At 45.1% G+C, this 27,910-nt stretch overlaps 27 non-coding genes across 27 annotated transcripts; 12 read left to right on the top strand and 15 right to left on the bottom strand.

Moving 5' to 3' along the window:
• Positions 1–109: 109 nt before the first annotated feature.
• On the bottom strand, positions 110–216 carry LOC147704646 (U6 spliceosomal RNA). The gene has a single exon (XR_015299040.1). It is a non-coding gene; the product is annotated as a U6 spliceosomal RNA (small nuclear RNA).
• Positions 217–930: 714 nt separating this feature from the next.
• Positions 931–1,003, top strand: TRNAR-ACG (transfer RNA arginine (anticodon ACG)). Its single transcript has one exon. It is a non-coding gene; the product is annotated as a tRNA-Arg (tRNA).
• Positions 1,004–2,013: 1,010 nt separating this feature from the next.
• Positions 2,014–2,120, bottom strand: LOC147704644 (U6 spliceosomal RNA). Its single transcript, XR_015299070.1, has one exon. It is a non-coding gene; the product is annotated as a U6 spliceosomal RNA (small nuclear RNA).
• Positions 2,121–2,834: 714 nt separating this feature from the next.
• Positions 2,835–2,907, top strand: TRNAR-ACG (transfer RNA arginine (anticodon ACG)). Its single transcript has one exon. It is a non-coding gene; the product is annotated as a tRNA-Arg (tRNA).
• A 1,017-nt stretch (positions 2,908–3,924) lies between these two features.
• Positions 3,925–4,031, bottom strand: LOC147704642 (U6 spliceosomal RNA). Its single transcript, XR_015299069.1, has one exon. It is a non-coding gene; the product is annotated as a U6 spliceosomal RNA (small nuclear RNA).
• Positions 4,032–5,828: 1,797 nt separating this feature from the next.
• LOC147704641 (U6 spliceosomal RNA) lies at positions 5,829–5,935 on the bottom strand. Its single transcript, XR_015299068.1, has one exon. It is a non-coding gene; the product is annotated as a U6 spliceosomal RNA (small nuclear RNA).
• Positions 5,936–6,649: 714 nt separating this feature from the next.
• TRNAR-ACG (transfer RNA arginine (anticodon ACG)) lies at positions 6,650–6,722 on the top strand. The gene has a single exon. It is a non-coding gene; the product is annotated as a tRNA-Arg (tRNA).
• A 1,010-nt stretch (positions 6,723–7,732) lies between these two features.
• Positions 7,733–7,839, bottom strand: LOC147704639 (U6 spliceosomal RNA). The gene has a single exon (XR_015299067.1). It is a non-coding gene; the product is annotated as a U6 spliceosomal RNA (small nuclear RNA).
• A 714-nt stretch (positions 7,840–8,553) lies between these two features.
• TRNAR-ACG (transfer RNA arginine (anticodon ACG)) lies at positions 8,554–8,626 on the top strand. The gene has a single exon. It is a non-coding gene; the product is annotated as a tRNA-Arg (tRNA).
• A 1,010-nt stretch (positions 8,627–9,636) lies between these two features.
• Positions 9,637–9,743, bottom strand: LOC147704637 (U6 spliceosomal RNA). Its single transcript, XR_015299066.1, has one exon. It is a non-coding gene; the product is annotated as a U6 spliceosomal RNA (small nuclear RNA).
• Positions 9,744–11,540: 1,797 nt separating this feature from the next.
• LOC147704636 (U6 spliceosomal RNA) lies at positions 11,541–11,647 on the bottom strand. Its single transcript, XR_015299065.1, has one exon. It is a non-coding gene; the product is annotated as a U6 spliceosomal RNA (small nuclear RNA).
• A 714-nt stretch (positions 11,648–12,361) lies between these two features.
• TRNAR-ACG (transfer RNA arginine (anticodon ACG)) lies at positions 12,362–12,434 on the top strand. The gene has a single exon. It is a non-coding gene; the product is annotated as a tRNA-Arg (tRNA).
• A 1,010-nt stretch (positions 12,435–13,444) lies between these two features.
• Positions 13,445–13,551, bottom strand: LOC147704634 (U6 spliceosomal RNA). Its single transcript, XR_015299064.1, has one exon. It is a non-coding gene; the product is annotated as a U6 spliceosomal RNA (small nuclear RNA).
• Positions 13,552–14,265: 714 nt separating this feature from the next.
• TRNAR-ACG (transfer RNA arginine (anticodon ACG)) lies at positions 14,266–14,338 on the top strand. Its single transcript has one exon. It is a non-coding gene; the product is annotated as a tRNA-Arg (tRNA).
• Positions 14,339–15,348: 1,010 nt separating this feature from the next.
• LOC147704632 (U6 spliceosomal RNA) lies at positions 15,349–15,456 on the bottom strand. The gene has a single exon (XR_015298469.1). It is a non-coding gene; the product is annotated as a U6 spliceosomal RNA (small nuclear RNA).
• A 1,797-nt stretch (positions 15,457–17,253) lies between these two features.
• Positions 17,254–17,360, bottom strand: LOC147704631 (U6 spliceosomal RNA). Its single transcript, XR_015299063.1, has one exon. It is a non-coding gene; the product is annotated as a U6 spliceosomal RNA (small nuclear RNA).
• Positions 17,361–18,074: 714 nt separating this feature from the next.
• Positions 18,075–18,147, top strand: TRNAR-ACG (transfer RNA arginine (anticodon ACG)). Its single transcript has one exon. It is a non-coding gene; the product is annotated as a tRNA-Arg (tRNA).
• A 1,010-nt stretch (positions 18,148–19,157) lies between these two features.
• Positions 19,158–19,264, bottom strand: LOC147704629 (U6 spliceosomal RNA). The gene has a single exon (XR_015299061.1). It is a non-coding gene; the product is annotated as a U6 spliceosomal RNA (small nuclear RNA).
• Positions 19,265–19,978: 714 nt separating this feature from the next.
• Positions 19,979–20,051, top strand: TRNAR-ACG (transfer RNA arginine (anticodon ACG)). Its single transcript has one exon. It is a non-coding gene; the product is annotated as a tRNA-Arg (tRNA).
• Positions 20,052–21,061: 1,010 nt separating this feature from the next.
• LOC147704627 (U6 spliceosomal RNA) lies at positions 21,062–21,168 on the bottom strand. The gene has a single exon (XR_015299060.1). It is a non-coding gene; the product is annotated as a U6 spliceosomal RNA (small nuclear RNA).
• A 714-nt stretch (positions 21,169–21,882) lies between these two features.
• On the top strand, positions 21,883–21,955 carry TRNAR-ACG (transfer RNA arginine (anticodon ACG)). The gene has a single exon. It is a non-coding gene; the product is annotated as a tRNA-Arg (tRNA).
• Positions 21,956–22,965: 1,010 nt separating this feature from the next.
• Positions 22,966–23,072, bottom strand: LOC147704625 (U6 spliceosomal RNA). Its single transcript, XR_015299059.1, has one exon. It is a non-coding gene; the product is annotated as a U6 spliceosomal RNA (small nuclear RNA).
• Positions 23,073–23,786: 714 nt separating this feature from the next.
• On the top strand, positions 23,787–23,859 carry TRNAR-ACG (transfer RNA arginine (anticodon ACG)). Its single transcript has one exon. It is a non-coding gene; the product is annotated as a tRNA-Arg (tRNA).
• A 1,010-nt stretch (positions 23,860–24,869) lies between these two features.
• LOC147704623 (U6 spliceosomal RNA) lies at positions 24,870–24,976 on the bottom strand. The gene has a single exon (XR_015299058.1). It is a non-coding gene; the product is annotated as a U6 spliceosomal RNA (small nuclear RNA).
• A 714-nt stretch (positions 24,977–25,690) lies between these two features.
• On the top strand, positions 25,691–25,763 carry TRNAR-ACG (transfer RNA arginine (anticodon ACG)). The gene has a single exon. It is a non-coding gene; the product is annotated as a tRNA-Arg (tRNA).
• A 1,010-nt stretch (positions 25,764–26,773) lies between these two features.
• Positions 26,774–26,881, bottom strand: LOC147704621 (U6 spliceosomal RNA). The gene has a single exon (XR_015298446.1). It is a non-coding gene; the product is annotated as a U6 spliceosomal RNA (small nuclear RNA).
• A 714-nt stretch (positions 26,882–27,595) lies between these two features.
• Positions 27,596–27,668, top strand: TRNAR-ACG (transfer RNA arginine (anticodon ACG)). The gene has a single exon. It is a non-coding gene; the product is annotated as a tRNA-Arg (tRNA).
• Positions 27,669–27,910: the final 242 nt, after the last annotated feature.

The following is a 27,910-nucleotide window of genomic DNA, read 5'->3' as shown; positions in this document are numbered from 1 at the left end:
TTGAGGAGAGACTAATTGAAAAATACATATTACGGGGACAGCACTGGGACCTGCTTTATTTTTTCAATTAGTCTTGAAAACAAAAAAGATTTCTCTCCTGAAAGCTGTTAAAAATATGGAACACTTCACGAATTTGCGTGTCATCCTTGCGCAGGGGCCATGCTAATCTTCTCTGTATCGTTCCAATTTTAGTATATGTGCTGCCGAAGCGAGCACACTTTATTGATGAACTGACAATGTTTATAAACTCTCTAAATCTACAGTCTCTAGACATAGGGTGGCCTGGCAGAGATGCTCAGATGGCCAGTACGCATTCAAATCTGAGCCAATGGTCAAAAATGTATGAAGAGTAGCAATCCATTATTCTTCACTGCATTTGTGGTCCAAGACTAAACACACCGTAAGTATGTAGATTATACCAGGTTTGCAAAGGCTCCTGGGTCGGGCTACAGACAAGGAGCATTGTGACGTCACGCTGCCTGTGGAACAGTGATATTAAAGGTGAAACAGCTGCACAGTAGGTTAGGTGAAGGGCTCTGAGAGTGGAAAGGCAGCATGCTTGGGTCCCTGGACAAGGTGAGCTTATGATAATGTGTCTGAATGTTCACCTGTGTTGTAATATTAAACCCCTTATTGTTGTAAACGCCTACTTACTAAGGAGTTCTCAAGCTCAGCCCCACACAGACCTGGAACTGATTATGTTAATGCAAACTATTTAAGAAACTGAGCCTGATCTAAAAGATTTCCTTGGATCTAGGACCATTTCGCCTAGCTTTTAGGTGCTTCCTTCTCCTAAAGTCCTTTGTAAAACTTGGGAAAACCTCACAGAACAGACTTCCAGGAGGTCAGATGGGTTTCCTTGTGCCTTCACACACACATACACACACTTTCTAGCCCACTTAAGGACAAAAGGATGCGTAAGTCTACATAGGGCCAGTGGCGCAATGGATAACGCGTCTGACTACGGATCAGAAGATTGTAGGTTCGACTCCTATCTGGCTCGGAAGGGTTGTAGGTCCCTGTTTGATTATATTCCTGTGGAATTTTTATTTACCTCAGACTTGTTGTAGGTTCAATATTCTCCAGCAGGACTCATCCAGCAGTTGTTCCACGGTAGAGCGCAAGTAATAGGACCACAGCTAGTTAAACGTTTCCCATTTGCTGCTGGACTCTATGTGATGGCCGTCACGTGGTGTGCTGCTTTTGTATTTCAACATGGGTCCCTGATACTCTTAATTGCGAAAAAGCTTGTTGACAAAAGTGTGTGTGCGCGAGGGTCTGTGGACGTAGGCAGGTGTGTGCACTTGAATGCTTACCCATTTACATGTGTGAGAGGAACAAACCAACTCCCTGTGGGCTGCAGGCTTACAACTGGAAGCCCCAGTAGCCAGGCAGAACCACAGGTAAGGAGAGAGAGAAAGTTGGTCCATTATTAGAGAAGGACCATAAGCATCTTGCACTGCTACCTTCTTCCCCTCTCAGCCACGATCGGCCAAGACCTCTCTATTAGGGTAGAGGGTGAACATTTCTTGGACCTCAGAAACTGAGGGATGTAGACCCAATATGTCCTCCAAGCGCCTAGACACCTGGTGCCCAATCTGGCATGGTGTTTTTCAGCTTACCCGACCAATCCGGTTGCAAGGTGGACTTTAACAATACTGCTAAAAAGGCACTCCCAGACATCCCTGAGGCCTTCATTTGCATAGGCCCTGCCCTTCTCTTTGTCCTGCTTCCCACAAAGCAACACAACACTGCAGCAGTATAGATTTGGGGGTGGTGAAGAATAATGACAGTGAGGCTAAAAAAGAGAAAGAAAAGTCCCAGAAGTCCTGCAGGCTTCCTTGCTAAATGCAGCTGAACATAGAGCGCACCTTCTTTACTGCAAAGCAAATACATTAAAAATGTTGAGGAGAGACTAATTGAAAAATACATATTACGGGGACAGCACTGGGACCTGCTTTATTTTTTCAATTAGTCTTGAAAACAAAAAAGATTTCTCTCCTGAAAGCTGTTAAAAATATGGAACGCTTCACGAATTTGCGTGTCATCCTTGCGCAGGGGCCATGCTAATCTTCTCTGTATCGTTCCAATTTTAGTATATGTGCTGCCGAAGCGAGCACACTTTATTGATGAACTGACAATGTTTATAAACTCTCTAAATCTACAGTCTCTAGACATAGGGTGGCCTGGCAGAGATGCTCAGATGGCTAGTACGCATTCAAATCTGAGCCAATGGTCAAAAATGTATGAAGAGTAGCAATCCATTATTCTTCACTGCATTTGTGGTCCAAGACTAAACACACCGTAAGTATGTAGATTATACCAGGTTTGCAAAGGCTCCTGGTTCGGGCTACAGACAAGGAGCATTGTGACGTCACACTGCCTGTGGAACAGTGATATTAAAGGTGAAACAGCTGCACAGTAGGTTAGGTGAAGGGCTCTGAGAGTGGAAAGGCAGCATGCTTGGGTCCCTGGACAAGGTGAGCGTATGATAATGTGTCTGAATGTTCACCTGTGTTGTAATATTAAACCCCTTATTGTTGTAAACGCCTACTTACTAAGGAGTTCTCAAGCTCAGCCCCACACAGACCTGGAACTGATTATGTTAATGCAAACTATTTAAGAAACTGAGCCTGATCTAAAAGATTTCCTTGGATCTAGGACCATTTCGCCTAGCTTTTAGGTGCTTCCTTCTCCTAAAGTCCTTTGTAAAACTTGGGAAAACCTCACAGAACAGACTTCCAGGAGGTCAGATGGGTTTCCTTGTGCCTTCACACACACATACACACACTTTCTAGCCCACTTAAGGACAAAAGGATGCGTAAGTCTACATAGGGCCAGTGGCGCAATGGATAACGCGTCTGACTACGGATCAGAAGATTGTAGGTTCGACTCCTATCTGGCTCGGAAGGGTTGTAGGTCCCTGTTTGATTATATTCCTGTGGAATTTTTATTTACCTCAGACTTGTTGTAGGTTCAATATTCTCCAGCAGGACTCATCCAGCAGTTGTTCCACGGTAGAGCGCAAGTAATAGGACCACAGCTAGTTAAACGTTTCCCATTTGCTGCTGGACTCTATGTGATGGCCGTCACGTGGTGTGCTGCTTTTGTATTTCAACATGGGTCCCTGATACTCTTAATTGCGAAAAAGCTTGTTGACAAAAGTGTGTGTGCGCGAGGGTCTGTGGACGTAGGCAGGTGTGTGCACTTGAATGCTTACCCATTTACATGTGTGAGAGGAACAAACCAACTCCCTGTGGGCTGCAGGCTGCAGGCTTACAACTGGTAGCCCCAGTAGCCAGGCAGAACCACAGGTAAGGAGAGAGAGAAAGTTGGTCCATTATTAGAGAAGGACCATAAGCATCTTGCACTGCTACCTTCTTCCCCTCTCAGCCACGATCGGCCAAGACCTCTCTATTAGGGTAGAGGGTGAACATTTCTTGGACCTCAGAAACTGAGGGATGTAGACCCAATATGTCCTCCAAGCGCCTAGACACCTGGTGCCCAATCTGGCATGGTGTTTTTCAGCTTACCCGACCAATCCGGTTGCAAGGTGGACTTTAACAATACTGCTAAAAAGGCACTCCCAGACATCCCTGAGGCCTTCATTTGCATAGGCCCTGCCCTTCTCTTTGTCCTGCTTCCCACAAAGCAACACAACACTGCAGCAGTATAGATTTGGGGGTGGTGAAGAATAATGACAGTGAGGCTAAAAAAGAGAAAGAAAAGTCCCAGAAGTCCTGCAGGCTTCCTTGCTAAATGCAGCTGAACATAGAGCGCACCTTCTTTACTGCAAAGCAAATACATTAAAAATGTTGAGGAGAGACTAATTGAAAAATACATATTACGGGGACAGCACTGGGACCTGCTTTATTTTTTCAATTAGTCTTGAAAACAAAAAAGATTTCTCTCCTGAAAGCTGTTAAAAATATGGAACGCTTCACGAATTTGCGTGTCATCCTTGCGCAGGGGCCATGCTAATCTTCTCTGTATCGTTCCAATTTTAGTATATGTGCTGCCGAAGCGAGCACACTTTATTGATGAACTGACAATGTTTATAAACTCTCTAAATCTACAGTCTCTAGACATAGGGTGGCCTGGCAGAGATGCTCAGATGGCCAGTACGCATTCAAATCTGAGCCAATGGTCAAAAATGTATGAAGAGTAGCAATCCATTATTCTTCACTGCATTTGTGGTCCAAGACTAAACACACCGTAAGTATGTAGATTATACCAGGTTTGCAAAGGCTCCTGGGTCGGGCTACAGACAAGGAGCATTGTGACGTCACGCTGCCTGTGGAACAGTGATATTAAAGGTGAAACAGCTGCACAGTAGGTTAGGTGAAGGGCTCTGAGAGTGGAAAGGCAGCATGCTTGGGTCCCTGGACAAGGTGAGCTTATGATAATGTGTCTGAATGTTCACCTGTGTTGTAATATTAAACCCCTTATTGTTGTAAACGCCTACTTACTAAGGAGTTCTCAAGCTCAGCCCCACACAGACCTGGAACTGATTATGTTAATGCAAACTATTTAAGAAACTGAGCCTGATCTAAAAGATTTCCTTGGATCTAGGACCATTTCGCCTAGCTTTTAGGTGCTTCCTTCTCCTAAAGTCCTTTGTAAAACTTGGGAAAACCTCACAGAACAGACTTCCAGGAGGTCAGATGGGTTTCCTTGTGCCTTCACACACACATACACACACTTTCTAGCCCACTTAAGGACAAAAGGATGCGTAAGTCTACATAGGGCCAGTGGCGCAATGGATAACGCGTCTGACTACGGATCAGAAGATTGTAGGTTTGACTCCTATCTGGCTCGGAAGGGTTGTAGGTCCCTGTTTGATTATATTCCTGTGGAATTTTTATTTACCTCAGACTTGTTGTAGGTTCAATATTCTCCAGCAGGACTCATCCAGCAGTTGTTCCACGGTAGAGCGCAAGTAATAGGACCACAGCTAGTTAAACGTTTCCCATTTGCTGCTGGACTCTATGTGATGGCCGTCACGTGGTGTGCTGCTTTTGTATTTCAACATGGGTCCCTGATACTCTTAATTGCGAAAAAGCTTGTTGACAAAAGTGTGTGTGCGCGAGGGTCTGTGGACGTAGGCAGGTGTGTGCACTTGAATGCTTACCCATTTACATGTGTGAGAGGAACAAACCAACTCCCTGTGGGCTGCAGGCTTACAACTGGTAGCCCCAGTAGCCAGGCAGAACCACAGGTAAGGAGAGAGAGAAAGTTGGTCCATTATTAGAGAAGGACCATAAGCATCTTGCACTGCTACCTTCTTCCCCTCTCAGCCACGATCGGCCAAGACCTCTCTATTAGGGTAGAGGGTGAACATTTCTTGGACCTCAGAAACTGAGGGATGTAGACCCAATATGTCCTCCAAGCGCCTAGACACCTGGTGCCCAATCTGGCATGGTGTTTTTCAGCTTACCCGACCAATCCGGTTGCAAGGTGGACTTTAACAATACTGCTAAAAAGGCACTCCCAGACATCCCTGAGGCCTTCATTTGCATAGGCCCTGCCCTTCTCTTTGTCCTGCTTCCCACAAAGCAACACAACACTGCAGCAGTATAGATTTGGGGGTGGTGAAGAATAATGACAGTGAGGCTAAAAAAGAGAAAGAAAAGTCCCAGAAGTCCTGCAGGCTTCCTTGCTAAATGCAGCTGAACATAGAGCGCACCTTCTTTACTGCAAAGCAAATACATTAAAAATGTTGAGGAGAGACTAATTGAAAAATACATATTACGGGGACAGCACTGGGACCTGCTTTATTTTTTCAATTAGTCTTGAAAACAAAAAAGATTTCTCTCCTGAAAGCTGTTAAAAATATGGAACGCTTCACGAATTTGCGTGTCATCCTTGCGCAGGGGCCATGCTAATCTTCTCTGTATCGTTCCAATTTTAGTATATGTGCTGCCGAAGCGAGCACACTTTATTGATGAACTGACAATGTTTATAAACTCTCTAAATCTACAGTCTCTAGACATAGGGTGGCCTGGCAGAGATGCTCAGATGGCCAGTACGCATTCAAATCTGAGCCAATGGTCAAAAATGTATGAAGAGTAGCAATCCATTATTCTTCACTGCATTTGTGGTCCAAGACTAAACACACCGTAAGTATGTAGATTATACCAGGTTTGCAAAGGCTCCTGGGTCGGGCTACAGACAAGGAGCATTGTGACGTCACGCTGCCTGTGGAACAGTGATATTAAAGGTGAAACAGCTGCACAGTAGGTTAGGTGAAGGGCTCTGAGAGTGGAAAGGCAGCATGCTTGGGTCCCTGGACAAGGTGAGCTTATGATAATGTGTCTGAATGTTCACCTGTGTTGTAATATTAAACCCCTTATTGTTGTAAACGCCTACTTACTAAGGAGTTCTCAAGCTCAGCCCCACACAGACCTGGAACTGATTATGTTAATGCAAACTATTTAAGAAACTGAGCCTGATCTAAAAGATTTCCTTGGATCTAGGACCATTTCGCCTAGCTTTTAGGTGCTTCCTTCTCCTAAAGTCCTTTGTAAAACTTGGGAAAACCTCACAGAACAGACTTCCAGGAGGTCAGATGGGTTTCCTTGTGCCTTCACACACACATACACACACTTTCTAGCCCACTTAAGGACAAAAGGATGCGTAAGTCTACATAGGGCCAGTGGCGCAATGGATAACGCGTCTGACTACGGATCAGAAGATTGTAGGTTCGACTCCTATCTGGCTCGGAAGGGTTGTAGGTCCCTGTTTGATTATATTCCTGTGGAATTTTTATTTACCTCAGACTTGTTGTAGGTTCAATATTCTCCAGCAGGACTCATCCAGCAGTTGTTCCACGGTAGAGCGCAAGTAATAGGACCACAGCTAGTTAAACGTTTCCCATTTGCTGCTGGACTCTATGTGATGGCCGTCACGTGGTGTGCTGCTTTTGTATTTCAACATGGGTCCCTGATACTCTTAATTGCGAAAAAGCTTGTTGACAAAAGTGTGTGTGCGCGAGGGTCTGTGGACGTAGGCAGGTGTGTGCACTTGAATGCTTACCCATTTACATGTGTGAGAGGAACAAACCAACTCCCTGTGGGCTGCAGGCTTACAACTGGTAGCCCCAGTAGCCAGGCAGAACCACAGGTAAGGAGAGAGAGAAAGTTGGTCCATTATTAGAGAAGGACCATAAGCATCTTGCACTGCTACCTTCTTCCCCTCTCAGCCACGATCGGCCAAGACCTCTCTATTAGGGTAGAGTGTGAACATTTCTTGGACCTCAGAAACTGAGGGATGTAGACCCAATATGTCCTCCAAGCGCCTAGACACCTGGTGCCCAATCTGGCATGGTGTTTTTCAGCTTACCCGACCAATCCGGTTGCAAGGTGGACTTTAACAATACTGCTAAAAAGGCACTCCCAGACATCCCTGAGGCCTTCATTTGCATAGGCCCTGCCCTTCTCTTTGTCCTGCTTCCCACAAAGCAACACAACACTGCAGCAGTATAGATTTGGGGGTGGTGAAGAATAATGACAGTGAGGCTAAAAAAGAGAAAGAAAAGTCCCAGAAGTCCTGCAGGCTTCCTTGCTAAATGCAGCTGAACATAGAGCGCACCTTCTTTACTGCAAAGCAAATACATTAAAAATGTTGAGGAGAGACTAATTGAAAAATACATATTACGGGGACAGCACTGGGACCTGCTTTATTTTTTCAATTAGTCTTGAAAACAAAAAAGATTTCTCTCCTGAAAGCTGTTAAAAATATGGAACGCTTCACGAATTTGCGTGTCATCCTTGCGCAGGGGCCATGCTAATCTTCTCTGTATCGTTCCAATTTTAGTATATGTGCTGCCGAAGCGAGCACACTTTATTGATGAACTGACAATGTTTATAAACTCTCTAAATCTACAGTCTCTAGACATAGGGTGGCCTGGCAGAGATGCTCAGATGGCCAGTACGCATTCAAATCTGAGCCAATGGTCAAAAATGTATGAAGAGTAGCAATCCATTATTCTTCACTGCATTTGTGGTCCAAGACTAAACACACCGTAAGTATGTAGATTATACCAGGTTTGCAAAGGCTCCTGGGTCGGGCTACAGACAAGGAGCATTGTGACGTCACGCTGCCTGTGGAACAGTGATATTAAAGGTGAAACAGCTGCACAGTAGGTTAGGTGAAGGGCTCTGAGAGTGGAAAGGCAGCATGCTTGGGTCCCTGGACAAGGTGAGCTTATGATAATGTGTCTGAATGTTCACCTGTGTTGTAATATTAAACCCCTTATTGTTGTAAACGCCTACTTACTAAGGAGTTCTCAAGCTCAGCCCCACACAGACCTGGAACTGATTATGTTAATGCAAACTATTTAAGAAACTGAGCCTGATCTAAAAGATTTCCTTGGATCTAGGACCATTTCGCCTAGCTTTTAGGTGCTTCCTTCTCCTAAAGTCCTTTGTAAAACTTGGGAAAACCTCACAGAACAGACTTCCAGGAGGTCAGATGGGTTTCCTTGTGCCTTCACACACACATACACACACTTTCTAGCCCACTTAAGGACAAAAGGATGCGTAAGTCTACATAGGGCCAGTGGCGCAATGGATAACGCGTCTGACTACGGATCAGAAGATTGTAGGTTCGACTCCTATCTGGCTCGGAAGGGTTGTAGGTCCCTGTTTGATTATATTCCTGTGGAATTTTTATTTACCTCAGACTTGTTGTAGGTTCAATATTCTCCAGCAGGACTCATCCAGCAGTTGTTCCACGGTAGAGCGCAAGTAATAGGACCACAGCTAGTTAAACGTTTCCCATTTGCTGCTGGACTCTATGTGATGGCCGTCACGTGGTGTGCTGCTTTTGTATTTCAACATGGGTCCCTGATACTCTTAATTGCGAAAAAGCTTGTTGACAAAAGTGTGTGTGCGCGAGGGTCTGTGGACGTAGGCAGGTGTGTGCACTTGAATGCTTACCCATTTACATGTGTGAGAGGAACAAACCAACTCCCTGTGGGCTGCAGGCTTACAACTGGTAGCCCCAGTAGCCAGGCAGAACCACAGGTAAGGAGAGAGAGAAAGTTGGTCCATTATTAGAGAAGGACCATAAGCATCTTGCACTGCTACCTTCTTCCCCTCTCAGCCACGATCGGCCAAGACCTCTCTATTAGGGTAGAGGGTGAACATTTCTTGGACCTCAGAAACTGAGGGATGTAGACCCAATATGTCCTCCAAGCGCCTAGACACCTGGTGCCCAATCTGGCATGGTGTTTTTCAGCTTACCCGACCAATCCGGTTGCAAGGTGGACTTTAACAATACTGCTAAAAAGGCACTCCCAGACATCCCTGAGGCCTTCATTTGCATAGGCTCTGCCCTTCTCTTTGTCCTGCTTCCCACAAAGCAACACAACACTGCAGCAGTATAGATTTGGGGGTGGTGAAGAATAATGACAGTGAGGCTAAAAAAGAGAAAGAAAAGTCCCAGAAGTCCTGCAGGCTTCCTTGCTAAATGCAGCTGAACATAGAGCGCACCTTCTTTACTGCAAAGCAAATACATTAAAAATGTTGAGGAGAGACTAATTGAAAAATACATATTACGGGGACAGCACTGGGACCTGCTTTATTTTTTCAATTAGTCTTGAAAACAAAAAAGATTTCTCTCCTGAAAGCTGTTAAAAATATGGAACGCTTCACGAATTTGCGTGTCATCCTTGCGCAGGGGCCATGCTAATCTTCTCTGTATCGTTCCAATTTTAGTATATGTGCTGCCGAAGCGAGCACACTTTATTGATGAACTGACAATGTTTATAAACTCTCTAAATCTACAGTCTCTAGACATAGGGTGGCCTGGCAGAGATGCTCAGATGGCCAGTACGCATTCAAATCTGAGCCAATGGTCAAAAATGTATGAAGAGTAGCAATCCATTATTCTTCACTGCATTTGTGGTCCAAGACTAAACACACCGTAAGTATGTAGATTATACCAGGTTTGCAAAGGCTCCTGGTTCGGGCTACAGACAAGGAGCATTGTGACGTCACACTGCCTGTGGAACAGTGATATTAAAGGTGAAACAGCTGCACAGTAGGTTAGGTGAAGGGCTCTGAGAGTGGAAAGGCAGCATGCTTGGGTCCCTGGACAAGGTGAGCGTATGATAATGTGTCTGAATGTTCACCTGTGTTGTAATATTAAACCCCTTATTGTTGTAAACGCCTACTTACTAAGGAGTTCTCAAGCTCAGCCCCACACAGACCTGGAACTGATTATGTTAATGCAAACTATTTAAGAAACTGAGCCTGATCTAAAAGATTTCCTTGGATCTAGGACCATTTCGCCTAGCTTTTAGGTGCTTCCTTCTCCTAAAGTCCTTTGTAAAACTTGGGAAAACCTCACAGAACAGACTTCCAGGAGGTCAGATGGGTTTCCTTGTGCCTTCACACACACATACACACACTTTCTAGCCCACTTAAGGACAAAAGGATGCGTAAGTCTACATAGGGCCAGTGGCGCAATGGATAACGTGTCTGACTACGGATCAGAAGATTGTAGGTTCGACTCCTATCTGGCTCGGAAGGGTTGTAGGTCCCTGTTTGATTATATTCCTGTGGAATTTTTATTTACCTCAGACTTGTTGTAGGTTCAATATTCTCCAGCAGGACTCATCCAGCAGTTGTTCCACGGTAGAGCGCAAGTAATAGGACCACAGCTAGTTAAACGTTTCCCATTTGCTGCTGGACTCTATGTGATGGCCGTCACGTGGTGTGCTGCTTTTGTATTTCAACATGGGTCCCTGATACTCTTAATTGCGAAAAAGCTTGTTGACAAAAGTGTGTGTGCGCGAGGGTCTGTGGACGTAGGCAGGTGTGTGCACTTGAATGCTTACCCATTTACATGTGTGAGAGGAACAAACCAACTCCCTGTGGGCTGCAGGCTTACAACTGGTAGCCCCAGTAGCCAGGCAGAACCACAGGTAAGGAGAGAGAGAAAGTTGGTCCATTATTAGAGAAGGACCATAAGCATCTTGCACTGCTACCTTCTTCCCCTCTCAGCCACGATCGGCCAAGACCTCTCTATTAGGGTAGAGGGTGAACATTTCTTGGACCTCAGAAACTGAGGGATGTAGACCCAATATGTCCTCCAAGCGCCTAGACACCTGGTGCCCAATCTGGCATGGTGTTTTTCAGCTTACCCGACCAATCCGGTTGCAAGGTGGACTTTAACAATACTGCTAAAAAGGCACTCCCAGACATCCCTGAGGCCTTCATTTGCATAGGCCCTGCCCTTCTCTTTGTCCTGCTTCCCACAAAGCAACACAACACTGCAGCAGTATAGATTTGGGGATGGTGAAGAATAATGACAGTGAGGCTAAAAAAGAGAAAGAAAAGTCCCAGAAGTCCTGCAGGCTTCCTTGCTAAATGCAGCTGAACATAGAGCGCACCTTCTTTACTGCAAAGCAAATACATTAAAAATGTTGAGGAGAGACTAATTGAAAAATACATATTACGGGGACAGCACTGGGACCTGCTTTATTTTTTCAATTAGTCTTGAAAACAAAAAAGATTTCTCTCCTGAAAGCTGTTAAAAATATGGAACGCTTCACGAATTTGCGTGTCATCCTTGCGCAGGGGCCATGCTAATCTTCTCTGTATCGTTCCAATTTTAGTATATGTGCTGCCGAAGCGAGCACACTTTATTGATGAACTGACAATGTTTATAAACTCTCTAAATCTACAGTCTCTAGACATAGGGTGGGCTGGCAGAGATGCTCAGATGGCCAGTACGCATTCAAATCTGAGCCAATGGTCAAAAATGTATGAAGAGTAGCAATCCATTATTCTTCACTGCATTTGTGGTCCAAGACTAAACACACCGTAAGTATGTAGATTATACCAGGTTTGCAAAGGCTCCTGGGTCGGGCTACAGACAAGGAGCATTGTGACGTCACGCTGCCTGTGGAACAGTGATATTAAAGGTGAAACAGCTGCACAGTAGGTTAGGTGAAGGGCTCTGAGAGTGGAAAGGCAGCATGCTTGGGTCCCTGGACAAGGTGAGCTTATGATAATGTGTCTGAATGTTCACCTGTGTTGTAATATTAAACCCCTTATTGTTGTAAACGCCTACTTACTAAGGAGTTCTCAAGCTCAGCCCCACACAGACCTGGAACTGATTATGTCAATGCAAACTATTTAAGAAACTGAGCCTGATCTAAAAGATTTCCTTGGATCTAGGACCATTTCGCCTAGCTTTTAGGTGCTTCCTTCTCCTAAAGTCCTTTGTAAAACTTGGGAAAACCTCACAGAACAGACTTCCAGGAGGTCAGATGGGTTTCCTTGTGCCTTCACACACACATACACACACTTTCTAGCCCACTTAAGGACAAAAGGATGCGTAAGTCTACATAGGGCCAGTGGCGCAATGGATAACGCGTCTGACTACGGATCAGAAGATTGTAGGTTCGACTCCTATCTGGCTCGGAAGGGTTGTAGGTCCCTGTTTGATTATATTCCTGTGGAATTTTTATTTACCTCAGACTTGTTGTAGGTTCAATATTCTCCAGCAGGACTCATCCAGCAGTTGTTCCACGGTAGAGCGCAAGTAATAGGACCACAGCTAGTTAAACGTTTCCCATTTGCTGCTGGACTCTATGTGATGGCTGTCACGTGGTGTGCTGCTTTTGTATTTCAACATGGGTCCCTGATACTCTTAATTGCGAAAAAGCTTGTTGACAAAAGTGTGTGTGCGCGAGGGTCTGTGGACGTAGGCAGGTGTGTGCACTTGAATGCTTACCCATTTACATGTGTGAGAGGAACAAACCAACTCCCTGTGGGCTGCAGGCTTACAACTGGTAGCCCCAGTAGCCAGGCAGAACCACAGGTAAGGAGAGAGAGAAAGTTGGTCCATTATTAGAGAAGGACCATAAGCATCTTGCACTGCTACCTTCTTCCCCTCTCAGCCACGATCGGCCAAGACCTCTCTATTAGGGTAGAGGGTGAACATTTCTTGGACCTCAGAAACTGAGGGATGTAGACCCAATATGTCCTCCAAGCGCCTAGACACCTGGTGCCCAATCTGGCATGGTGTTTTTCAGCTTACCCGACCAATCCGGTTGCAAGGTGGACTTTAACAATACTGCTAAAAAGGCACTCCCAGACATCCCTGAGGCCTTCATTTGCATAGGCCCTGCCCTTCTCTTTGTCCTGCTTCCCACAAAGCAACACAACACTGCAGCAGTATAGATTTGGGGGTGGTGAAGAATAATGACAGTGAGGCTAAAAAAGAGAAAGAAAAGTCCCAGAAGTCCTGCAGGCTTCCTTGCTAAATGCAGCTGAACATAGAGCGCACCTTCTTTACTGCAAAGCAAATACATTAAAAATGTTGAGGAGAGACTAATTGAAAAATACATATTACGGGGACAGCACTGGGACCTGCTTTATTTTTTCAATTAGTCTTGAAAACAAAAAAGATTTCTCTCCTGAAAGCTGTTAAAAATATGGAACGCTTCACGAATTTGCGTGTCATCCTTGCGCAGGGGCCATGCTAATCTTCTCTGTATCGTTCCAATTTTAGTATATGTGCTGCCGAAGCGAGCACACTTTATTGATGAACTGACAATGTTTATAAACTCTCTAAATCTACAGTCTCTAGACATAGGGTGGCCTGGCAGAGATGCTCAGATGGCCAGTACGCATTCAAATCTGAGCCAATGGTCAAAAATGTATGAAGAGTAGCAATCCATTATTCTTCACTGCATTTGTGGTCCAAGACTAAACACACCGTAAGTATGTAGATTATACCAGGTTTGCAAAGGCTCCTGGGTCGGGCTACAGACAAGGAGCATTGTGACGTCACGCTGCCTGTGGAACAGTGATATTAAAGGTGAAACAGCTGCACAGTAGGTTAGGTGAAGGGCTCTGAGAGTGGAAAGGCAGCATGCTTGGGTCCCTGGACAAGGTGAGCTTATGATAATGTGTCTGAATGTTCACCTGTGTTGTAATATTAAACCCCTTATTGTTGTAAACGCCTACTTACTAAGGAGTTCTCAAGCTCAGCCCCACACAGACCTGGAACTGATTATGTTAATGCAAACTATTTAAGAAACTGAGCCTGATCTAAAAGATTTCCTTGGATCTAGGACCATTTCGCCTAGCTTTTAGGTGCTTCCTTCTCCTAAAGTCCTTTGTAAAACTTGGGAAAACCTCACAGAACAGACTTCCAGGAGGTCAGATGGGTTTCCTTGTGCCTTCACACACACATACACACACTTTCTAGCCCACTTAAGGACAAAAGGATGCGTAAGTCTACATAGGGCCAGTGGCGCAATGGATAACGCGTCTGACTACGGATCAGAAGATTGTAGGTTCGACTCCTATCTGGCTCGGAAGGGTTGTAGGTCCCTGTTTGATTATATTCCTGTGGAATTTTTATTTACCTCAGACTTGTTGTAGGTTCAATATTCTCCAGCAGGACTCATCCAGCAGTTGTTCCACGGTAGAGCGCAAGTAATAGGACCACAGCTAGTTAAACGTTTCCCATTTGCTGCTGGACTCTATGTGATGGCCGTCACGTGGTGTGCTGCTTTTGTATTTCAACATGGGTCCCTGATACTCTTAATTGCGAAAAAGCTTGTTGACAAAAGTGTGTGTGCGCGAGGGTCTGTGGACGTAGGCAGGTGTGTGCACTTGAATGCTTACCCATTTACATGTGTGAGAGGAACAAACCAACTCCCTGTGGGCTGCAGGCTTACAACTGGTAGCCCCAGTAGCCAGGCAGAACCACAGGTAAGGAGAGAGAGAAAGTTGGTCCATTATTAGAGAAGGACCATAAGCATCTTGCACTGCTACCTTCTTCCCCTCTCAGCCACGATCGGCCAAGACCTCTCTATTAGGGTAGAGGGTGAACATTTCTTGGACCTCAGAAACTGAGGGATGTAGACCCAATATGTCCTCCAAGCGCCTAGACACCAGGTGCCCAATCTGGCATGGTGTTTTTCAGCTTACCCGACCAATCCGGTTGCAAGGTGGACTTTAACAATACTGCTAAAAAGGCACTCCCAGACATCCCTGAGGCCTTCATTTGCATAGGCCCTGCCCTTCTCTTTGTCCTGCTTCCCACAAAGCAACACAACACTGCAGCAGTATAGATTTGGGGGTGGTGAAGAATAATGACAGTGAGGCTAAAAAAGAGAAAGAAAAGTCCCAGAAGTCCTGCAGGCTTCCTTGCTAAATGCAGCTGAACATAGAGCGCACCTTCTTTACTGCAAAGCAAATACATTAAAAATGTCGAGGAGAGACTAATTGAAAAATACATATTACGGGGACAGCACTGGGACCTGCTTTATTTTTTCAATTAGTCTTGAAAACAAAAAAGATTTCTCTCCTGAAAGCTGTTAAAAATATGGAACGCTTCACGAATTTGCGTGTCATACTTGCGCAGGGGCCATAGCTAATCTTCTCTGTATCGTTCCAATTTTAGTATATGTGCTGCCGAAGCGAGCACACTTTATTGATGAACTGACAATGTTTATAAACTCTCTAAATCTACAGTCTCTAGACATAGGGTGGCCTGGCAGAGATGCTCAGATGGCCAGTACGCATTCAAATCTGAGCCAATGGTCAAAAATGTATGAAGAGTAGCAATCCATTATTCTTCACTGCATTTGTGGTCCAAGACTAAACACACCGTAAGTATGTAGATTATACCAGGTTTGCAAAGGCTCCTGGTTCGGGCTACAGACAAGGAGCATTGTGATGTCACACTGCCTGTGGAACAGTGATATTAAAGGTGAAACAGCTGCACAGTAGGTTAGGTGAAGGGCTCTGAGAGTGGAAAGGCAGCATGCTTGGGTCCCTGGACAAGGTGAGTGTATGATAATGTGTCTGAATGTTCACCTGTGTTGTAATATTAAACCCCTTATTGTTGTAAACGCCTACTTACTAAGGAGTTCTCAAGCTCAGCCCCACACAGACCTGGAACTGATTATGTTAATGCAAACTATTTAAGAAACTGAGCCTGATCTAAAAGATTTCCTTGGATCTAGGACCATTTCGCCTAGCTTTTAGGTGCTTCCTTCTCCTAAAGTCCTTTGTGAAACTTGGGAAAACCTCACAGAACAGACTTCCAGGAGGTCAGATGGGTTTCCTTGTGCCTTCACACACACATACACACACTTTCTAGCCCACTTAAGGACAAAAGGATGCGTAAGTCTACATAGGGCCAGTGGCGCAATGGATAACGCGTCTGACTACGGATCAGAAGATTGTAGGTTCGACTCCTAACTTGCTCGGAAGGGTTGTAGGTCCCTGTTTGATTATATTCCTGTGGAATTTTTATTTACCTCAGACTTGTTGTAGGTTCAATATTCTCCAGCAGGACTCATCCAGCAGTTGTTCCACGGTAGAGCGCAAGTAATACGACCACAGCTAGTTAAACGTTTCCCATTTGCTGCTGGACTCTATGTGATGGCCGTCACGTGGTGTGCTGCTTTTGTATTTCAACATGGGTCCCTGATACTCTTAATTGCGAAAAAGCTTGTTGACAAAAGTGTGTGTGCGCGAGGGTCTGTGGACGTAGGCAGGTGTGTGCACTTGAATGCTTACCCATTTACATGTGTGAGAGGAACAAACCAACTCCCTGTGGGCTGCAGGCTTACAACTGGTAGCCCCAGTAGCCAGGCAGAACCACAGGTAAGGAGAGAGAGAAAGTTGGTCCATTATTAGAGAAGGACCATAAGCATCTTGCACTGCTACCTTCTTCCCCTCTCAGCCACGATCGGCCAAGACCTCTCTATTAGGGTAGAGGGTGAACATTTCTTGGACCTCAGAAACTGAGGGATGTAGACCCAATATGTCCTCCAAGCGCCTAGACACCTGGTGCCCAATCTGGCATGGTGTTTTTCAGCTTACCCGACCAATCCGGTTGCAAGGTGGACTTTAACAATACTGCTAAAAAGGCACTCCCAGACATCCCTGAGGCCTTCATTTGCATAGGCCCTGCCCTTCTCTTTGTCCTGCTTCCCACAAAGCAACACAACACTGCAGCAGTATAGATTTGGGGGTGGTGAAGAATAATGACAGTGAGGCTAAAAAAGAGAAAGAAAAGTCCCAGAAGTCCTGCAGGCTTCCTTGCTAAATGCAGCTGAACATAGAGCGCACCTTCTTTACTGCAAAGCAAATACATTAAAAATGTTGAGGAGAGACTAATTGAAAAATACATATTACGGGGACAGCACTGGGACCTGCTTTATTTTTTCAATTAGTCTTGAAAACAAAAAAGATTTCTCTCCTGAAAGCTGTTAAAAATATGGAACGCTTCACGAATTTGCGTGTCATCCTTGCGCAGGGGCCATGCTAATCTTCTCTGTATCGTTCCAATTTTAGTATATGTGCTGCCGAAGCGAGCACACTTTATTGATGAACTGACAATATTTATAAACTCTCTAAATCTACAGTCTCTAGACATAGGGTGGCCTGGCAGAGATGCTCAGATGGCCAGTACGCATTCAAATCTGAGCCAATGGTCAAAAATGTATGAAGAGTAGCAATCCATTATTCTTCACTGCATTTGTGGTCCAAGACTAAACACACCGTAAGTATGTAGATTATACCAGGTTTGCAAAGGCTCCTGGGTCGGGCTACAGACAAGGAGCATTGTGACGTCACGCTGCCTGTGGAACAGTGATATTAAAGGTGAAACAGCTGCACAGTAGGTTAGGTGAAGGGCTCTGAGAGTGGAAAGGCAGCATGCTTGGGTCCCTGGACAAGGTGAGCTTATGATAATGTGTCTGAATGTTCACCTGTGTTGTAATATTAAACCCCTTATTGTTGTAAACGCCTACTTACTAAGGAGTTCTCAAGCTCAGCCCCACACAGACCTGGAACTGATTATGTTAATGCAAACTATTTAAGAAACTGAGCCTGATCTAAAAGATTTCCTTGGATCTAGGACCATTTCGCCTAGCTTTTAGGTGCTTCCTTCTCCTAAAGTCCTTTGTAAAACTTGGGAAAACCTCACAGAACAGACTTCCAGGAGGTCAGATGGGTTTCCTTGTGCCTTCACACACACATACACACACTTTCTAGCCCACTTAAGGACAAAAGGATGCGTAAGTCTACATAGGGCCAGTGGCGCAATGGATAACGCGTCTGACTACGGATCAGAAGATTGTAGGTTCGACTCCTATCTGGCTCGGAAGGGTTGTAGGTCCCTGTTTGATTATATTCCTGTGGAATTTTTATTTACCTCAGACTTGTTGTAGGTTCAATATTCTCCAGCAGGACTCATCCAGCAGTTGTTCCACGGTAGAGCGCAAGTAATAGGACCACAGCTAGTTAAACGTTTCCCATTTGCTGCTGGACTCTATGTGATGGCCGTCACGTGGTGTGCTGCTTTTGTATTTCAACATGGGTCCCTGATACTCTTAATTGCGAAAAAGCTTGTTGACAAAAGTGTGTGTGCGCGAGGGTCTGTGGACGTAGGCAGGTGTGTGCACTTGAATGCTTACCCATTTACATGTGTGAGAGGAACAAACCAACTCCCTGTGGGCTGCAGGCTTACAACTGGTAGCCCCAGTAGCCAGGCAGAACCACAGGTAAGGAGAGAGAGAAAGTTGGTCCATTATTAGAGAAGGACCATAAGCATCTTGCACTGCTACCTTCTTCCCCTCTCAGCCACGATCGGCCAAGACCTCTCTATTAGGGTAGAGGGTGAACATTTCTTGGACCTCAGAAACTGAGGGATGTAGACCCAATATGTCCTCCAAGCGCCTAGACACCTGGTGCCCAATCTGGCATGGTGTTTTTCAGCTTACCTGACCAATCCGGTTGCAAGGTGGACTTTAACAATACTGCTAAAAAGGCACTCCCAGACATCCCTGAGGCCTTCATTTGCATAGGCCCTGCCCTTCTCTTTGTCCTGCTTCCCACAAAGCAACACAACACTGCAGCAGTATAGATTTTGGGGTGGTGAAGAATAATGACAGTGAGGCTAAAAAAGAGAAAGAAAAGTCCCAGAAGTCCTGCAGGCTTCCTTGCTAAATGCAGCTGAACATAGAGCGCACCTTCTTTACTGCAAAGCAAATACATTAAAAATGTTGAGGAGAGACTAATTGAAAAATACATATTACGGGGACAGCACTGGGACCTGCTTTATTTTTTCAATTAGTCTTGAAAACAAAAAAGATTTCTCTCCTGAAAGCTGTTAAAAATATGGAACGCTTCACGAATTTGCGTGTCATCCTTGCGCAGGGGCCATGCTAATCTTCTCTGTATCGTTCCAATTTTAGTATATGTGCTGCCGAAGCGAGCACACTTTATTGATGAACTGACAATGTTTATAAACTCTCTAAATCTACAGTCTCTAGACATAGGGTGGCCTGGCAGAGATGCTCAGATGGCCAGTACGCAGTCAAATCTGAGCCAATGGTCAAAAATGTATGAAGAGTAGCAATCCATTATTCTTCACTGCATTTGTGGTCCAAGACTAAACACACCGTAAGTATGTAGATTATACCAGGTTTGCAAAGGCTCCTGGGTCGGGCTACAGACAAGGAGCATTGTGACGTCACGCTGCCTGTGGAACAGTGATATTAAAGGTGAAACAGCTGCACAGTAGGTTAGGTGAAGGGCTCTGAGAGTGGAAAGGCAGCATGCTTGGGTCCCTGGACAAGGTGAGCTTATGATAATGTGTCTGAATGTTCACCTGTGTTGTAATATTAAACCCCTTATTGTTGTAAACGCCTACTTACTAAGGAGTTCTCAAGCTCAGCCCCACACAGACCTGGAACTGATTATGTTAATGCAAACTATTTAAGAAACTGAGCCTGATCTAAAAGATTTCCTTGGATCTAGGACCATTTCGCCTAGCTTTTAGGTGCTTCCTTCTCCTAAAGTCCTTTGTAAAACTTGGGAAAACCTCACAGAACAGACTTCCAGGAGGTCAGATGGGTTTCCTTGTGCCTTCACACACACATACACACACTTTCTAGCCCACTTAAGGACAAAAGGATGCGTAAGTCTACATAGGGCCAGTGGCGCAATGGATAACGCGTCTGACTACGGATCAGAAGATTGTAGGTTCGACTCCTATCTGGCTCGGAAGGGTTGTAGGTCCCTGTTTGATTATATTCCTGTGGAATTTTTATTTACCTCAGACTTGTTGTAGGTTCAATATTCTCCAGCAGGACTCATCCAGCAGTTGTTCCACGGTAGAGCGCAAGTAATAGGACCACAGCTAGTTAAACGTTTCCCATTTGCTGCTGGACTCTATGTGATGGCCGTCACGTGGTGTGCTGCTTTTGTATTTCAACATGGGTCCCTGATACTCTTAATTGCGAAAAAGCTTGTTGACAAAAGTGTGTGTGCGCGAGGGTCTGTGGACGTAGGCAGGTGTGTGCACTTGAATGCTTACCCATTTACATGTGTGAGAGGAACAAACCAACTCCCTGTGGGCTGCAGGCTTACAACTGGTAGCCCCAGTAGCCAGGCAGAACCACAGGTAAGGAGAGAGAGAAAGTTGGTCCATTATTAGAGAAGGACCATAAGCATCTTGCACTGCTACCTTCTTCCCCTCTCAGCCACGATCGGCCAAGACCTCTCTATTAGGGTAGAGGGTGAACATTTCTTGGACCTCAGAAACTGAGGGATGTAGACCCAATATGTCCTCCAAGCGCCTAGAGACCTGGTGCCCAATCTGGCATGGTGTTTTTCAGCTTACCCGACCAATCCGGTTGCAAGGTGGACTTTAACAATACTGCTAAAAAGGCACTCCCAGACATCCCTGAGGCCTTCATTTGCATAGGCCCTGCCCTTCTCTTTGTCCTGCTTCCCACAAATCAACACAACACTGCAGCAGTATAGATTTGGGGGTGGTGAAGAATAATGACAGTGAGGCTAAAAAAGAGAAAGAAAAGTCCCAGAAGTCCTGCAGGCTTCCTTGCTAAATGCAGCTGAACATAGAGCGCACCTTCTTTACTGCAAAGCAAATACATTAAAAATGTTGAGGAGAGACTAATTGAAAAATACATATTACGGGGACAGCACTGGGACCTGCTTTATTTTTTCAATTAGTCTTGAAAACAAAAAAGATTTCTCTCCTGAAAGCTGTTAAAAATATGGAACGCTTCACGAATTTGCGTGTCATCCTTGCGCAGGGGCCATGCTAATCTTCTCTGTATCGTTCCAATTTTAGTATATGTGCTGCCGAAGCGAGCACACTTTATTGATGAACTGACAATGTTTATAAACTCTCTAAATCTACAGTCTCTAGACATAGGGTGGCCTGGCAGAGATGCTCAGATGGCCAGTACGCATTCAAATCTGAGCCAATGGTCAAAAATGTATGAAGAGTAGCAATCCATTATTCTTCACTGCATTTGTGGTCCAAGACTAAACACACCGTAAGTATGTAGATTATACCAGGTTTGCAAAGGCTCCTGGGTCGGGCTACAGACAAGGAGCATTGTGACGTCACGCTGCCTGTGGAACAGTGATATTAAAGGTGAAACAGCTGCACAGTAGGTTAGGTGAAGGGCTCTGAGAGTGGAAAGGCAGCATGCTTGGGTCCCTGGACAAGGTGAGCTTATGATAATGTGTCTGAATGTTCACCTGTGTTGTAATATTAAACCCCTTATTGTTGTAAACGCCTACTTACTAAGGAGTTCTCAAGCTCAGCCCCACACAGACCTGGAACTGATTATGTTAATGCAAACTATTTAAGAAACTGAGCCTGATCTAAAAGATTTCCTTGGATCTAGGACCATTTCGCCTAGCTTTTAGGTGCTTCCTTCTCCTAAAGTCCTTTGTAAAACTTGGGAAAACCTCACAGAACAGACTTCCAGGAGGTCAGATGGGTTTCCTTGTGCCTTCACACACACATACACACACTTTCTAGCCCACTTAAGGACAAAAGGATGCGTAAGTCTACATAGGGCCAGTGGCGCAATGGATAACGCGTCTGACTACGGATCAGAAGATTGTAGGTTCGACTCCTATCTGGCTCGGAAGGGTTGTAGGTCCCTGTTTGATTATATTCCTGTGGAATTTTTATTTACCTCAGACTTGTTGTAGGTTCAATATTCTCCAGCAGGACTCATCCAGCAGTTGTTCCACGGTAGAGTGCAAGTAATAGGACCACAGCTAGTTAAACGTTTCCCATTTGCTGCTGGACTCTATGTGATGGCCGTCACGTGGTGTGCTGCTTTTGTATTTCAACATGGGTCCCTGATACTCTTAATTGCGAAAAAGCTTGTTGACAAAAGTGTGTGTGCGCGAGGGTCTGTGGACGTAGGCAGGTGTGTGCACTTGAATGCTTACCCATTTACATGTGTGAGAGGAACAAACCAACTCCCTGTGGGCTGCAGGCTTACAACTGGTAGCCCCAGTAGCCAGGCAGAACCACAGGTAAGGAGAGAGAGAAAGTTGGTCCATTATTAGAGAAGGACCATAAGCATCTTGCACTGCTACCTTCTTCCCCTCTCAGCCACGATCAGCCAAGACCTCTCTATTAGGGTAGAGGGTGAACATTTCTTGGACCTCAGAAACTGAGGGATGTAGACCCAATATGTCCTCCAAGCGCCTAGACACCTGGTGCCCAATCTGGCATGGTGTTTTTCAGCTTACCCGACCAATCCGGTTGCAAGGTGGACTTTAACAATACTGCTAAAAAGGCACTCCCAGACATCCCTGAGGCCTTCATTTGCATAGGCCCTGCCCTTCTCTTTGTCCTGCTTCCCACAAAGCAACACAACACTGCAGCAGTATAGATTTGGGGGTGGTGAAGAATAATGACAGTGAGGCTAAAAAAGAGAAAGAAAAGTCCCAGAAGTCCTGCAGGCTTCCTTGCTAAATGCAGCTGAACATAGAGCGCACCTTCTTTACTGCAAAGCAAATACATTAAAAATGTTGAGGAGAGACTAATTGAAAAATACATATTACGGGGACAGCACTGGGACCTGCTTTATTTTTTCAATTAGTCTTGAAAACAAAAAAGATTTCTCTCCTGAAAGCTGTTAAAAATATGGAACGCTTCACGAATTTGCGTGTCATCCTTGCGCAGGGGCCATGCTAATCTTCTCTGTATCGTTCCAATTTTAGTATATGTGCTGCCGAAGCGAGCACACTTTATTGATGAACTGACAATGTTTATAAACTCTCTAAATCTACAGTCTCTAGACATAGGGTGGCCTGGCAGAGATGCTCAGATGGCCAGTACGCAGTCAAATCTGAGCCAATGGTCAAAAATGTATGAAGAGTAGCAATCCATTATTCTTCACTGCATTTGTGGTCCAAGACTAAACACACCGTAAGTATGTAGATTATACCAGGTTTGCAAAGGCTCCTGGGTCGGGCTACAGACAAGGAGCATTGTGACGTCACGCTGCCTGTGGAACAGTGATATTAAAGGTGAAACAGCTGCACAGTAGGTTAGGTGAAGGGCTCTGAGAGTGGAAAGGCAGCATGCTTGGGTCCCTGGACAAGGTGAGCTTATGATAATGTGTCTGAATGTTCACCTGTGTTGTAATATTAAACCCCTTATTGTTGTAAACGCCTACTTACTAAGGAGTTCTCAAGCTCAGCCCCACACAGACCTGGAACTGATTATGTTAATGCAAACTATTTAAGAAACTGAGCCTGATCTAAAAGATTTCCTTGGATCTAGGACCATTTCGCCTAGCTTTTAGGTGCTTCCTTCTCCTAAAGTCCTTTGTAAAACTTGGGAAAACCTCACAGAACAGACTTCCAGGAGGTCAGATGGGTTTCCTTGTGCCTTCACACACACATACACACACTTTCTAGCCCACTTAAGGACAAAAGGATGCGTAAGTCTACATAGGGCCAGTGGCGCAATGGATAACGCGTCTGACTACGGATCAGAAGATTGTAGGTTCGACTCCTATCTGGCTCGGAAGGGTTGTAGGTCCCTGTTTGATTATATTCCTGTGGAATTTTTATTTACCTCAGACTTGTTGTAGGTTCAATATTCTCCAGCAGGACTCATCCAGCAGTTGTTCCACGGTAGAGCGCAAGTAATAGGACCACAGCTAGTTAAACGTTTCCCATTTGCTGCTGGACTCTATGTGATGGCCGTCACGTGGTGTGCTGCTTTTGTATTTCAACATGGGTCCCTGATACTCTTAATTGCGAAAAAGCTTGTTGACAAAAGTGTGTGTGCGCGAGGGTCTGTGGACGTAGGCAGGTGTGTGCACTTGAATGCTTACCCATTTACATGTGTGAGAGGAACAAACCAACTCCCTGTGGGCTGCAGGCTTACAACTGGTAGCCCCAGTAGCCAGGCAGAACCACAGGTAAGGAGAGAGAGAAAGTTGGTCCATTATTAGAGAAGGACCATAAGCATCTTGCACTGCTACCTTCTTCCCCTCTCAGCCACGATCGGCCAAGACCTCTCTATTAGGGTAGAGGGTGAACATTTCTTGGACCTCAGAAACTGAGGGATGTAGACCCAATATGTCCTCCAAGCGCCTAGAGACCTGGTGCCCAATCTGGCATGGTGTTTTTCAGCTTACCCGACCAATCCGGTTGCAAGGTGGACTTTAACAATACTGCTAAAAAGGCACTCCCAGACATCCCTGAGGCCTTCATTTGCATAGGCCCTGCCCTTCTCTTTGTCCTGCTTCCCACAAATCAACACAACACTGCAGCAGTATAGATTTGGGGGTGGTGAAGAATAATGACAGTGAGGCTAAAAAAGAGAAAGAAAAGTCCCAGAAGTCCTGCAGGCTTCCTTGCTAAATGCAGCTGAACATAGAGCGCACCTTCTTTACTGCAAAGCAAATACATTAAAAATGTTGAGGAGAGACTAATTGAAAAATACATGTTACGGGGACAGCACTGGGACCTGCTTTATTTTTTCAATTAGTCTTGAAAACAAAAAAGATTTCTCTCCTGAAAGCTGTTAAAAATATGGAACGCTTCACGAATTTGCGTGTCATCCTTGCGCAGGGGCCATGCTAATCTTCTCTGTATCGTTCCAATTTTAGTATATGTGCTGCCGAAGCGAGCACACTTTATTGATGAACTGACAATGTTTATAAACTCTCTAAATCTACAGTCTCTAGACATAGGGTGGCCTGGCAGAGATGCTCAGATGGCCAGTACGCATTCAAATCTGAGCCAATGGTCAAAAATGTATGAAGAGTAGCAATCCATTATTCTTCACTGCATTTGTGGTCCAAGACTAAACACACCGTAAGTATGTAGATTATACCAGGTTTGCAAAGGCTCCTGGGTCGGGCTACAGACAAGGAGCATTGTGACGTCACGCTGCCTGTGGAACAGTGATATTAAAGGTGAAACAGCTGCACAGTAGGTTAGGTGAAGGGCTCTGAGAGTGGAAAGGCAGCATGCTTGGGTCCCTGGACAAGGTGAGCTTATGATAATGTGTCTGAATGTTCACCTGTGTTGTAATATTAAACCCCTTATTGTTGTAAACGCCTACTTACTAAGGAGTTCTCAAGCTCAGCCCCACACAGACCTGGAACTGATTATGTTAATGCAAACTATTTAAGAAACTGAGCCTGATCTAAAAGATTTCCTTGGATCTAGGACCATTTCGCCTAGCTTTTAGGTGCTTCCTTCTCCTAAAGTCCTTTGTAAAACTTGGGAAAACCTCACAGAACAGACTTCCAGGAGGTCAGATGGGTTTCCTTGTGCCTTCACACACACATACACACACTTTCTAGCCCACTTAAGGACAAAAGGATGCGTAAGTCTACATAGGGCCAGTGGCGCAATGGATAACGCGTCTGACTACGGATCAGAAGATTGTAGGTTCGACTCCTATCTGGCTCGGAAGGGTTGTAGGTCCCTGTTTGATTATATTCCTGTGGAATTTTTATTTACCTCAGACTTGTCGTAGGTTCAATATTCTCCAGCAGGACTCATCCAGCAGTTGTTCCACGGTAGAGCGCAAGTAATAGGACCACAGCTAGTTAAACGTTTCCCATTTGCTGCTGGACTCTATGTGATGGCCGTCACGTGGTGTGCTGCTTTTGTATTTCAACATGGGTCCCTGATACTCTTAATTGCGAAAAAGCTTGTTGACAAAAGTGTGTGTGCGCGAGGGTCTGTGGACGTAGGCAGGTGTGTGCACTTGAATGCTTACCCATTTACATGTGTGAGAAGAACAAACCAACTCCCTGTGGGCTGCAGGCTTACAACTGGTAGCCCCAGTAGCCAGGCAGAACCACAGGTAAGGAGAGAGAGAAAGTTGGTCCATTATTAGAGAAGGACCATAAGCATCTTGCACTGCTACCTTCTTCCCCTCTCAGCCACGATCGGCCAAGACCTCTCTATTAGGGTAGAGGGTGAACATTTCTTGGACCTCAGAAACTGAGGGATGTAGACCCAATATGTCCTCCAAGCGCCTAGACACCTGGTGCCCAATCTGGCATGGTGTTTTTCAGCTTACCCGACCAATCCGGTTGCAAGGTGGACTTTAACAATACTGCTAAAAAGGCACTCCCAGACATCCCTGAGGCCTTCATTTGCATAGGCCCTGCCCTTCTCTTTGTCCTGCTTCCCACAAAGCAACACAACACTGCAGCAGTATAGATTTGGGGGTGGTGAAGAATAATGACAGTGAGGCTAAAAAAGAGAAAGAAAAGTCCCAGAAGTCCTGCAGGCTTCCTTGCTAAATGCAGCTGAACATAGAGCGCACCTTCTTTACTGCAAAGCAAATACATTAAAAATGTTGAGGAGAGACTAATTGAAAAATACATATTACGGGGACAGCACTGGGACCTGCTTTATTTTTTCAATTAGTCTTGAAAACAAAAAAGATTTCTCTCCTGAAAGCTGTTAAAAATATGGAACGCTTCACGAATTTGCGTGTCATCCTTGCGCAGGGGCCATAGCTAATCTTCTCTGTATCGTTCCAATTTTAGTATATGTGCTGCCGAAGCGAGCACACTTTATTGATGAACTGACAATGTTTATAAACTCTCTAAATCTACAGTCTCTAGACATAGGGTGGCCTGGCAGAGATGCTCAGATGGCCAGTACGCATTCAAATCTGAGCCAATGGTCAAAAATGTATGAAGAGTAGCAATCCATTATTCTTCACTGCATTTGTGGTCCAAGACTAAACACACCGTAAGTATGTAGATTATACCAGGTTTGCAAAGGCTCCTGGTTCGGGCTACAGACAAGGAGCATTGTGACGTCACACTGCCTGTGGAACAGTGATATTAAAGGTGAAACAGCTGCACAGTAGGTTAGGTGAAGGGCTCTGAGAGTGGAAAGGCAGCATGCTTGGGTCCCTGGACAAGGTGAGCGTATGATAATGTGTCTGAATGTTCACCTGTGTTGTAATATTAAACCCCTTATTGTTGTAAACGCCTACTTACTAAGGAGTTCTCAAGCTCAGCCCCACACAGACCTGGAACTGATTATGTTAATGCAAACTATTTAAGAAACTGAGCCTGATCTAAAAGATTTCCTTGGATCTAGGACCATTTCGCCTAGCTTTTAGGTGCTTCCTTCTCCTAAAGTCCTTTGTAAAACTTGGGAAAACCTCACAGAACAGACTTCCAGGAGGTCAGATGGGTTTCCTTGTGCCTTCACACACACATACACACACTTTCTAGCCCACTTAAGGACAAAAGGATGCGTAAGTCTACATAGGGCCAGTGGCGCAATGGATAACGCGTCTGACTACGGATCAGAAGATTGTAGGTTCGACTCCTATCTGGCTCGGAAGGGTTGTAGGTCCCTGTTTGATTATATTCCTGTGGAATTTTTATTTACCTCAGACTTGTTGTAGGTTCAATATTCTCCAGCAGGACTCATCCAGCAGTTGTTCCACGGTAGAGCGCAAGTAATAGGACCACAGCTAGTTAAACGTTTCCCATTTGCTGCTGGACTCTATGTGATGGCCGTCACGTGGTGTGCTGCTTTTGTATTTCAACATGGGTCCCTGATACTCTTAATTGCGAAAA

Source organism: Lissotriton vulgaris, chromosome 7, assembly GCF_964263255.1.
Source record: "Lissotriton vulgaris chromosome 7, aLisVul1.2, whole genome shotgun sequence".
NCBI classification, from domain to species: Eukaryota; Metazoa; Chordata; class Amphibia; order Caudata; family Salamandridae; genus Lissotriton; species Lissotriton vulgaris.
Note: the sequence above shows the minus strand (reverse complement) of the source record. Positions and strands in the feature narration are given on the sequence as shown.